We start from the raw sequence: 12,460 nt of genomic DNA on the forward strand, positions 1-12,460 counted from the left end.
AGGAAGAAAGAAAGAAAGAAAGAAAGAAAGAAAGAAAGAAAGAAAGAAAAAAAGGAAGGAAGGAAGGAAGGAAGGAAGGAAGGAAGGAAGGGAGGGAGGAAGGGAGGGAAGGAAGGAAGGAAGGAAGGAAGGAAGGAAGGAAAGGAAGGAAGGGAGGGAGGGAGGGAGGGAGGGAGGGAGAGAGGGAGGGGAGGGAAGAAGAAAGAAAGAAAGAAAGAAAGAAAGAGAGAGAGAGAGAGGGAGGAAGGAAGGAAGGAAGGAAGGGAGGGAGGGAGGGAAGAAGAAAGGAAGGAAGGAAGGAAGGAAGGGAGGAAGGAAGAGAAGGGAAGGAAGGAAGGAAGGAAGGAAAAGAAGGGAAGGAAGGAAGGGAGGGAGAGAGGGAGGGAGGGAAGAAGAAAGAAAGAAAGAAAGAAAGAAAGAAAGAAAGAAAGAGAGGGAGGGAGGGAGGGAGGAAGGAAGGAAGGAAGGAAAGGGAGGGAGGGAGGAAAAGAAGGGAAGGAAGGAAGGAAGGGAGGGAGAGAGGGAGGGAGGGAAGAAGAAAGAAAGAAAGAAAGAAAGAAAGAAAGAAAGAAAGAAAGAAAGAGAGGGAGGGAGGGAGGGAGGAAGGAAGGAATGGGAGGGAGGGAGGAAAAGAAGGGAAGGAAGGAAGGAAGGGAGGGAGAGAGGGAGGGAGGGAAGAAGAAAGAAAGAAAGAAAGAAGAAAGAAAGAAAGAAAGAAAGAAAGAAAGAGAGGAAGGGAGGGAGGGAGGGAGGGAGGGAGGGAGGAAGGAAGGAAGGAAGGAAGGAAGGAAGGAAGGAAGGAAGGAAGGAAGGAAAGTGATGTTACACACTGGAAGACAGAGCGGGGGGGGGGGGGGAGCATGAATAAAGCAAACGAAGTTATAAGTAAAGCTGAGAAAATGAGTGAAAGCAGGTCAAACAGGGTTTTCTCCACTCACAAACTACATAAGTGGCAGTGTCACAATAAGAGGAAGGAAGGAGTGAGGAAAGAAATCCCTATTTTTTGCCCAGCCAGTGTGGCTCAGTGGTTGAGCGTCGACCCACACACCAAGAGGTCGCCGGTTCGATTCCTAGTCAGGGCACATGCCCAGGTTGTGGGCCCAACGGGGGGCATGCAGGAGGCGGCCAGTCAATGTTTCTATCTCTCCCTCTCCCTTCCTCTCTCTCTAACATCAATAAAGAAAAAAAAAAAGAAAGAAATTTCTATTTTTAAGCACTTCCTATGTATCTCATTGTGAGTCAGTTATTTATAGTTATCTCCTCCAACCACAACTGTGGTGCATGACAAAGTATCTCCATTGTGCAGATATCTGAAACTCACAGAGGTGAATTAATTCATCTGAGGCTACACTGGAGAGATGGGCTGACTGACTAAAACCACAGCTTTCCCCACCCCTCCTGGTGCTTCGCAAGCCCTCCTGAAGGGGGCGCTCCTGAGCAAAAAGGACTCAAACCTCAGGCCAGAACCCAGGCAGGGCGCTTGGCTTGGCTCTGGGGAGAAACTGACCTAGCTTGTAGTTAGCAGGATCAAGATGGGAGGGGGGCTAGGGGGATGGGCAAAAAAGTGTAAGAGATTAAGAAGTACAAATTGCGCCCTGGCCAGTTTGGCTCAGCGGTTGGAGCATCGGCCTGCGGACCAGAGAGTCCTGGGTTCGGTTCCCGCTAGGAGCACATACCAAAAAAAAAAAAAAAAAAGTACAAATGGCCAGTTATAAAACCAGTCATGGAGGTGCGAAGTACAGCACAGGAAGTACAGTCAATAATATTGTAATAACTATGGATGGTGCCAGGTGGGTACTAGACTTATAGGGGCATCAGTTTGTAAGGTATATAAATATCTAACCACTACATTGTACATCTGAAACGAATATAATATTGTCTGTCAACTGTAACTGAAAAGTAAAATTTTAAAAAGGAGGCTATTTAATTGGAACAATGGACATCTTTATCAAATTCAGTCAAGCCCTGGCCAGTTTGGCTCAGCGGTTAGAGCGTCGGCCTGCGGTCCAGAGAGACCCGGGTTTGATTCCCGCTAAGGGCACGTACCTCGGTTGCAGTTTGTCCCCGGCTCTGGTTGGTTGTGAGGGTGGCAGCCACTTGATGTGTCCCTTTCACGTCGATGTTTCTCTCTTTCTCTCTCTCTCCCCCCCCCCCCCATCCCACTCTGAACAAAAAATGAAAAACTGTCCTCGGGTGAGGATAATAAATAAATAAATCAAATTAAAAAATAAAATTCAGTCAATGTTTTACATGGTCTTTCCTCTCACTTATTGTGCCCTTTCAATTTTTTTCTCTATATGATGCTTTATAATCTTTTGTGTAGATGACATACATATTTTCGTTAGATTTCTTTTGAGGTATTTAATATCTTTTGTTTCTATTAAAAATGGCATATTTTGGGGGTGAGGGCTGGATGGAGGAGGCAAAGGGGGGAATGGGGACATCTGTAATAGTGTCAACAACAAAAATAAAGAAAACATGGCATGTTTCTTTCTATGTCATTTTTTGGTTGATTCTGGTGTATAGCAATATGCTTGAATTTTGCACGTTAACCTCGTCTCTATCAACCTTGAGAAGTTTGCCTATTTTATATAATTAATTTGTCAATTATTTTTTATTTCTCTTGTAAGAAAATTATATCATCTGATAATAAACATTTTACTTTTTTCTCCAAAGGGGAAAATAAGTGAATAAATAGATATTGAAAAGATGCTGAAGGCAAGATTTAGAAGGGAAGACATAATTTCAAAAGCTGACCACCTGGACTGAGGACAAAGCCATGAGCGGACAGTTAATGTTTCCCATAAGCAGTGGTGTGTGGCTGATGTCCTGGGTCATAGTGTCCTGAGTGAGAGAATAAGAGAGGATGTCCAGAGATAATAGCCACTTGAGCTAAACCCTCTCAAATTCCAGAGCTATTTATCTGTGACAATGTTTGTGATATTGACTAACACACACTGAGCTCTTAGCCCAGACACTGTTGTTTAATGCTTATATTTCCTCCTCTAATACTCACAGAAAGTTAAGGACATTTTGGGCCAAAGACCATCTTGCCAAGCCCTAACTGACTAGGAGCCTTGATTTGGTAGTTACCAGGTAACTGATGATATGGTGAGGAGGCCCACTCTGACACGTTTTGCTTCCCAATGTGCCAACACCTCTGGGTACTGAATAAAATTAAAAACTGGTCCTGGTGGGGTTGATCCATTGGCTGGAGCATTGTCCTGTGCACGAAAATGTTGCCGTTTGATTCCCAGTCAAGGCCACGTACCAAGGTTGCAGGTTCAATCTCTGGCCTCAGTTGGTGTGTGTGTGGGAAGCAACCAATCAGTGTGTCTCTCATGTCTATGTTTGTTATTTTTCTCTCTCTCCCTTCCTCCCTTCCAGTCTTTCTAAAAATCAATGGAAAAAAAAAATATCCTCGGGTGCCCTGGCCGGTTTGGCTCAGCGGTTGGAGCATTGGCCTGAGGACCAGATGGTCCTGAGTTTGGTTCTCGCTAGGGGCATGTACCCCCCGCCCCAATATCCTCAGGTGAGGATTAACATAAACAAACAAACAAACAAATAAATAAAAACCTATCCATGGTGAGGATTTTTAAAAAAATTTAAAACGGAATGAGCTGCAAGGACTAAAGTTGACCCCCAGAAGCCAGGACACACACAGTGATGGAAGTACAGACTCATGGATGGGGTTACCCAGTGTACCCACCTCCTTTCATAGATGGGCTTAGAGAGGGCCAGGGTCTTGCCTAAGGTCTCGCTGCAAAATAGCAGAAGTGTGATCCAAACTCAGACAGGTCCTAAAGCACATGAACTGCAGGTCTTGAATTCTTTTCCATAAACTTAGAGTGGGGAAGATGCTAGAAGAGCGTGTGTTTCCCTCCCTCGACCTCCAGATCCTTCCAGGAGAGCAAGCCTTCAGTGTTTGTCTGACCCGATAAATTGCAAGATTATAAGGTTGCATTGCTAGGGCAACAGGTTTGACCAGGAGTCAGTAACTTTGAAATGTGTGTTAAGGTTTTGACTTATGAAATAATGACTTGGGACTTAGAGGGAAGGAGGGGTGTTGTTATCCAGCACTCTCAGGGAAAGGCAGTGTTGTGTAGATAAAAAAGACAAAAACAAACAACAACTACCAGGCCTGGAGTCAGAAGACCCAGCTTGGATTTTCTGCATTGCCAGATATTCTCTATAACCAGTTAATCAGAGACTATCAAATATAAATAGAAAACAGTTCCATATTTCTGATCACTGACTCAGTTGTGTTGTTCAAACATTTTTTTTAAGCCCCTAACAGTGTCTCAGACATTCTGTAACTTTAAATCAGTTCTGATAATTAAAATTAGCCTGATCTTGCCCTGGCCGGTTTGGCTCAGCGGTTAGAGCATCAGCCTGCGGTCCGGAGAGACCCGGGTTCGGTTCCCGCTAAGGGCACGTACTTCGGTTGCAGTTTGTCCCTGACCCTGGTTGGTCGTGCGGTGGCAGCCACTCAATGTGTCCCATTCACATCGATGTTTCTCTCTCTCTATCTCTTCCTCTCTCTCCCTCCCACTCTATCTGTACAAAAAATGGGAAAATGTCCTCGGGTGAGGATAAAAAATAAAAAATAAAATAAAATTAGCCTGATCATAAATATTCACTTACTTGGTTTAAAATCATCTTCCCTTTCCACCCAGCGGAGGTTTAGGTTGGGAAAAAAAGAAGTCACAATGACAGGTTTAGTCCTGGTTGGTTTTGTTGTGCATTTGCCAATATGACATGAGGAACTTCTCTGAGCCATTTCTCAATGATTAGTAAAATTCGAGGTAACTAATCTATCCATAAGTAATCCCTTGGCAATAGTATTCTCAGGTCTAAGGGACCTGAAGTCACCAGGATGAGTGAGGGGCTTCTGTGTGGGATAGATGTAGAGAGAAGATTCTTGGGGGGACTCCAAAGTTGACTCTGGGGAAGGTGCTCATGAGGGCAAGAGGAGGGAACTGACTCCTTGGAGGAGACAGGGAGACCAGTTGTCCCCAACACACGTTTTCTTCGTTCCCACTTTGAGCCCTAGTTCCCCAAAGTATTGGTGACTGAGAGGAAGGACAGATACGGGGAGAAGTGACTCTTGACCTCACTGGCCACTGCTATGGCCTCGGGTTGGCCGAAATGGCCTCTCTGGCGAACCCTGGCTGGCCCTCTGTGTGGCAGGTGTCCAAAGACTCACTCTCCCCTGGAGCAAAAGTGTGAGAACTTGGGTCTGGGAAGACTTCCTCGGCTCCTCTGTTTCTTGACATGAAGGTTGTGCCCTGTTCCCACATGGTCAGGGACAAAACCTCTCCGCTGCTCCTTTTACTCTCACAACTGCCACCACACTTCACAGTTGTGACCCCAGATGTGTGGGTTTTCCACACATCAAGAGATTCTTTGACACTAGCTGGGTGTCCTACAATTGACCTCAATTCTGACACCATCTACCTCGAGAGGGCATCAGGACCCACAAGTGAAGGGTTCAGTCTTGCAAGACTTCAGACGCCTGCATCTTTGACAGTCCGACGCCTGGCGGGTGGGGGAGGGGGACACTGAAAGGAAGGGTTGGTCCTGAGGCAGGGGTGGTGTGCTGGGGTTCCCTGGGCGGGATTCCCTCCGTCCAGGCCCTCGTCCTTTCCAGCTTCGATCGGATCTTCAGGTCAGAGCTGGATCTCACCGGACCGGGACCTGCCACCCTTCCAGAGCCAAAGCCAAAGCCAAAGCCAAAATGCCATTTACAGCCCAAAGAAAACGCCTAAAGAAGATAGCCAATCAGAGGGTGAGAGAGTGGCTCGCAGAGGGCGGGACTGGAACGCAATTCCAGCTCACCCTCCAATCAGAGCCAAGGATGATGTCTCACGCTGCCTCAGGTAACAAGGGGTGGGCGGGGCTAAAGAGGTCCCGAGCGAATTGGAAGCTTTACTCCCTCCCCCCTCCCCTCCCCAACACAGGAAGTGATTGGGCACTTTTCAGAAGTTATTTGTCAATTTTGAAAACTGGGTAAAAGGCGTTTCTTTGTTTTTTCTTTTTTTTTTTGGTACGTGCCCCTAGCGGGAACCGAACCCGGGACTCTCTGGTCCACACAAAGCTCCAACCTCTGAGCCAAACCGGCCAGGGCTAAATGGCATTTCTTTAGAGACGCAAGATCCCGCCTCCTCTCTCCTAGGGAGGGGGGAGGGCCTTAAAGGGCCAGGTAGCCGGTTCATGAAGAAGTGAGACCATGGTCGCGGAAAAAGGAGAAAAATTCTAAGCATCTTGCTAGGTTAGCCTGGTAAAATAGCAGAGATGCGAACCCTGAATTTACAAACCCTGTCTAGACATAAGCCGTCTCTTTGGGATCCATATAACCAGATGGGTAGACTCAGACTTCTAATCTGGACGCCTAGAACCTGGTCAGTCTCCAGGAAAGAAAAACCTGCCTTCTTGAGAAAGAGATTTAGATTCCAGCCACCTGGCCATTGCACAAGGGCCCATCTCCCTGCCTCACCCTCCACCCTTTGCCTGCAAGCAACACTGTTTTCCCTGCTTAGGACACTCACTGCTACAGTTCGTCCGTGTCCCTGCTCTGACCACCCTGGAATGTTATTGTCCATGTCTGTCTCTGCACCCCACTCCCCTCAAGACTGAGAGCCCTTGGAAGCACCTTTCGGTTATGCATCAATTTTGGTGTCACAGGCATCGTCCAGCAAATGCCTGGATTTGAGAGAACTCAGAAAGTGAAAGCGAGTGTCTGGTAAAAGGTCTGAGCTGGCGGGAGATCACATCCACGACACAAGGTCAATGTAGAGCAAAATGGCTTTATTGCATGTGCCTGGTGCAGGCGGGTTGAGCCAAGAAGGGTTCAGCCTTGAATTAGGGTTGGGGTTTCGGTTATATACCCTAATTTTAGCTTCCAGCAGTTCCTGCTGATGTACTTTATCTGACCCATTGTCCACCTTGCAGTAGGGCTGGTCTGGTATCTCGTCTGGCATCTCCTGGGTTGTCCATTGCCTTGCGGATAGTCCAGATAGCCCTTATCCGTACTCAACAAAAGGCTGAGCGAAGGTCATGAAAGCATCACATTTTCCATAGTTTTCACCTTTTACAAACTTTTACCTTTACCCATTAAAACATTATTAACCCTTTCATCTGGGATTTTTCATCCTTAAAATGGGATGTTGTGAACCTCTTTTAGGAAGACCTGTGTTCAGCCCTGGCCGGTTTGGCTCAGCGGTTAGAGCGTCCGCCTGCGGTCCGGAGAGACCCGGGTTCGGTTCCCGCTAAGGGCATGTACCTCGGTTGCAGTTTGTCCCCGGCCCTGGTTGGTCGTGCGGGTGGCAGCCACTCGATGTGTCCCTTTCACATCGATGTTTCCCTCTCTCTTTCTCCCTCCCACTCTGTCTGTACAAAGGATGGAAAAATGTCCTCGGGTGAGGATAAAAAAAAAAAGATCTGTGTTCAAAGGAACTGTGCAGGCTGAAGGCTTTGCCCCATTGATTTCCCATTACCCACCCCAGCAGTCCTAAGACTGATAGTTCCTCTTCCGAAATACAGTTAGTTGACTCTTGAACAATGTGGGTGTTAAGGGTGCTGACCTCTGTGCAGTCAGGTTTTTCTTGGGTATAACTTTTGACTTCCCCAAAGTTAACTATTTACAGCCTACTGTTGACCCAGAACCTTATGGAAAACATAGACAATTATCACATATTTTGTATAAGTAGTACATACTGTATTCTTACAATAAAGTAAGCTAAAGAGAAGAAAATGTTATTAGAAAATCATAAAGGAGAGAAAATACATTTACAGTAGTGTATGTATTTATTGAAAAAAATCTGTATATAAGTGGACCTGCGCAGTTCAAACCCGTGTTATTCGAGGTTCACCTGTGCCTCTCAAATTCATTCCCATCTTCCCATTCGCACCACATTGGCGTCACTGCTGCCCTAGCCTGGACCATAGTGGCTTCCTCCCTGGGCCTCCACGCATCCGCACCTGCTTCCCACTACAGCCCCCTCTCCAAAGTGGAGACGCGGTGCTCTTTTTATTTCAGTGTTGGAATTCTTTCTTTTTTTTTCTTTTTTGGACTTTTTTTTTTTTTTCTAATCCTCACCCGAGGACATTTTTTCCATATTTTGTTCAGATAGAGTGGGAGGGAGAGAGAGAGAGAGAAACATCGACGTGAAAGGGACACATCGAGTGGCTGCCACCCGCACGACCCAACCAGGGCCGGGGACAAACTGCAACCGAGGTACGTGCCCTTAGCGGGAACCAAACCCGGGTCTCTCCGGACCGCAGGCCGACGCTCTAACCGCTGAGCCAAACCGGCCAGGGCTCTTTTTTGGACTTTTAATGATTGAAACAAAAAAAGATCTAAAAATGCAGCTTCTGGAAGAACCATTTGTTCTTGCCGGTCTTGTACCTCTCTTCGAACTGGACCTTGGCCTCCTGTCTGGCCTTGCGTTGCAGAGCAGGGTCTCTGAAGACATCCTTGTTGACGACAGTTTTGTCCAAGGGGATATCCACGGAGTACCTGGTGGGCATGAGGTGATTGTAGTTGTAAACTTTCACAAAAGACTTGATCTTTGACCTCTTGGCAATTTTCTTCTTGCCCATGCAGCTGTCACTTTGCGGGGACAGCGGTCATTCCAGCCACCAGAGCATGGCTGTAGGGGCGGTCTGAGGTGCCACCATCAATGTTCTTGACGATGACTGCTTTGCGTCCGGAGTAGCGTCCGGCCAGGACCAGCACCACTTCCCCGGGTTTCATAAACGCCCGTTTCTTCAGAGAAGAACAAGGGGCCGCTCAGAAACTCGCAAGCCCAGGCTGGGGGCTCGGAACTTTAGGCCGCACTTACTGTCATCTTGCCCCGGGCCGTTCCAGGGCCCTTCCCACAGGACCTTTTTTTTTTTATCCTCACCCGAGGACATTTTTCCATTTTTTATTCAGATAGAGCAGGAGGGCGAGAGAGAGAGAAACATCGATGCGAAAGGGACACATCGAGTGGCCGCCACCCACACGACCCAGCCAGGGCCGGGGACAAACTGCAACCGAGGTACATGCCCTTAGGGGTAACCGAACCCGGGTCTCTGTGAACCGCAGGCCAACGCTCTAACCACTGAGCAAAACCGGCCAGGGCTGGAATTCTTTATTAGTGTGAACTTAAGAATAATTCGCACAACCCAATAAAAAAGAGGAAGCAGCAGCTTAAACAGAGTAAAATACATGTAAGATTGTAAGTGTAAGAATGAGGCGGAACAAGGCGGTGCAGAGTCTCCAGGAGTGCAGGTTTATTGGGAGTCAGCCTGCAGGACTACCTCTAAGGAGAGAGTAGCAACCGGATTGTACAGACTAGGGATTTTTAAACTCAGGGCTGAGGGGGTGGTCATTCAGTGGAGGAGATGTGGTTGGCTTTGATTGGTTGAGCCTGGGGTCTCCCAGGTCTGTGATTGGTCGGGGGCTGGGGTCTCCTGAAACTTGTTTTTCTTGTCGAGGGACCGTTTGCAGTTTGGGGTGGGTTAGGGTGGTTCCATCATTCCGTTCCTCCTGACTGGGGTGATGGGTTTTGGTTTTCTGGAATAAGAGGCTTAGGGCAGTAATATGGAAGTTAAGAGCTAACAGTAAGTCTGGTTACAAGCCTGAAAAAGCACCCAGACAAGGATGTCTGTTAAGAAATCCTAGTGACCTGGGTACATTATGCAAAACCACAGCCTTTGACACAGTGCTCGTCTGAAACCATAAATAAATCAAATTATGTGTCACACCTCTGCTTTCAAATGTTCAAAGTCATCTTAATATTCTCAAAGTTAAAGAAAATGCCCAAAGTCTTTACTGTAGCCTACAAGGTCCTTGGTAGTCTGCCTTCTACTTGTGTCTCTATTAAAAGCACAGACTCTGGGGCCAGGTTGCCCCAGGTTCAAATTCCTGTTGTGCCATTTACTAGCTCCGGGACCTTGGGCAACCTACTTAACCACAGTTGGATCCTCTCTGAATTGGTAATTGAGATAGATCTCTATTTTATAAAATAGCTGCTAATATTTCTCAAAACTGTCAAGATTGTGAACAAAAAAGGAAAGACAGACTAGCCAGTGTGGCTCAGTGATTGAGTGTCGACCCCTGCACCAAGAGGTCGCCGGTTTGATGCCCAGTCAGGGCACATGCCCAGGTGGTGAGCCCAGTGCCCAGTAGGGGGCATGCAGGAGGCAGCCAATCCATGTTCTCTCTTATAGATGTTTCTTTCTCTCTCTCCCTCTCCCTTCCTCTCTCTCTAAAATCAATAAAGAAATAAATTTTTTTCTTTTTTTAATCCTCATCCGAGGACATTTTTCCATTTTTTGTACAGATAGAGTGGGAGGGAGAGAGAGGAAGAAAGAGAGAGGGAAACATCGATGTGAAAGGAACACATTGAGTGGCTGCCACCCGCACGACCAACCATGGCCGGGGACAAACTGCAACCGAGGTACATGCCCTTAGCGGGAACCGAACCCGGGTCTCTCTGGACCGCAGGCGGACGCTCTAACCGCTGAGCCAAACCGGCCAGGGCAAGAAATAAAAATTTTTTTAAAGGAAAGACAAACTGCCGCAGAGCAGAGAACACAAAGATGTGGTGACCAAATGAAACCCTGCACTGGATTCTGAAACAGAAATAGGAAAGGACATTTGTGTAAACATTAGTTAACAGTCATGTTGGTTTCTTACTTGAGACAAAAGTTACACAACAATGTAAGAAGCTAACATTAGGGAAGCTAGGTGAGGAGTATGGGAACTCTCTGTATTATCTTTGTAAGTTTTCTGTAAATATAAAAATATTCCAAAATAAACAATTTACTTTTTAAAGAAATAGACCTATCCCTCGTCTCCTATCCCTCATTTCTGCCCAGTCCCTCAAACACTATGCTAATTCCACTCTCAAACCTTTGCATTTGCTGTTCCCTCCACTGGAAATACTCAAGTCCCAGGCCCTCTGGCGCCTTCTGTAACCATCTTACCTAAATTAACCGCCCCCTGTGCCTCTGTGCCCCCTTGCCCTGGCCTCACACCTTCGCAGTACTTCTAGGAAATGCACTGTTTGTGTCTTGTCCCGCTCTCTCAACACATATGGGAGTGGGGGCTGCATTTCCTTTATTCCGGGCTGCCTCCAAGACCCAGCCTAGCACAGAGCTGGCACTGAGTGTGTATTTCTTTTTTTTTTTTTTATCCTCACTCGAGGACATTTTTCCATTTTTTTTTTTTTTTGTTCAGATAGAGCAGGAGGGAGAGAGAGGAAGAGAGAGAGAGAGAAACATCCATGTGAAGGGACACATCGAGTGGCTGTCACCCGCACGACCAACCAGGGCCGGGGACAAACTGCAACCGAGGCACATGCCCTTAGCGGGAACCGAACCCGGGTCTCTCTGGACCGCAGGCCGACGCTCCAACCGCTGAGCCAAACCGGCCAGGGCAGAGTGTGTATTTCTTAAATGAATGGATAGAAAAGTGACTATTGCTTCTGAATGAAATCCTGCCATGACTACCAGCAATAATGACAAGTAACTCTCAATTGTGGAGACTAATTTATAGTTCCGATTCTGTGTTTACCCACGTGGTATCCGTTAAACTTCCCAAGAACCTGGAAGGGAATACAGCCCCAATTCTCAGTTGAGGAAACCAAAACATAGACTAGAAGGAACTGAGGTCACAAAGTAAGTCAGAGACAGAGCCTAAAATGGAAGTCAGCCCCTAAAACTCCCAGCCCACTACTAATCCCTCTACCCTGGGGAGGGTCCAGACCTCCAGATTTCCCTATCTAAATGTGCTTTAGTCCTAAAGACACCAGAAGGAAAACAGAAATACAAATGGAGAGAGAGGAGGGCTGGGGGCCCGGACCCCTGGGTCTGAGGGAGGAGGGGCTGGGGGCCTGGACTCCTGGGTCTGAGGGAGGAGGGGCTGGGGGCCCGGACCCCTGGGCCTGAGGGAGGAGGGGCTGGGGGCCAGGACTTGGGTCTGAGGGAGGAGGGCTGGGGGCCCGGACTCCTGGGCCTGAGGGAGGAGGGGCTGGGGACCTGGACTCCTGGGTCTGAGGGAGGAGGGGCTGGGGGCCAGGACTTGGGCCTGAGGGAGGAGGGGCTGGGGGCCAGGACTTGGGTCTGAGGGAGGAGGGCTGGGGACCTGGACCCCTGGGCCTGAGGGAGGAGGGGCTGGGGACCTGGACCCCTGGGCCTGAGGGAGGAGGGGCTGGGGGCCCGGACTCCTGGGTCTGAGGGAGGAGGAGCTGGGGGCCCGGACCCCTGGGTCTGAGGGAGGAGGCGCTGGGGGCCCGGACTCCTGGGCCTGAGGGAGGAGCGGCTGGGGGCCGGGACCCCTGGGTCTGGGGAGGTGGTGGCTGCGTCTGGAGCTGGGTGGGCCTGAGGATCTACCTCCCCCAACCATCCAGGCACCGCTTTCCCACGGCTCCTCACGTCTTGCAGGCCACGCCCCACGTCTGACAAAGCCCCA

General features: G+C 48.4%; 1 pseudogene; it reads right to left on the reverse strand.

The window, feature by feature from the left end:
* Positions 1 to 8,358: 8,358 nt before the first annotated feature.
* Positions 8,359 to 8,755, reverse strand: LOC118638366 (annotated as a pseudogene).
* Between the last annotated feature and the right edge of the window lie 3,705 nt (positions 8,756 to 12,460).

The sequence above is a fragment of the Molossus molossus genome, unplaced genomic scaffold (assembly GCF_014108415.1).
Source record: "Molossus molossus isolate mMolMol1 unplaced genomic scaffold, mMolMol1.p scaffold_m16_p_21, whole genome shotgun sequence".
NCBI lineage: Eukaryota > Metazoa > Chordata > Mammalia > Chiroptera > Molossidae > Molossus > Molossus molossus.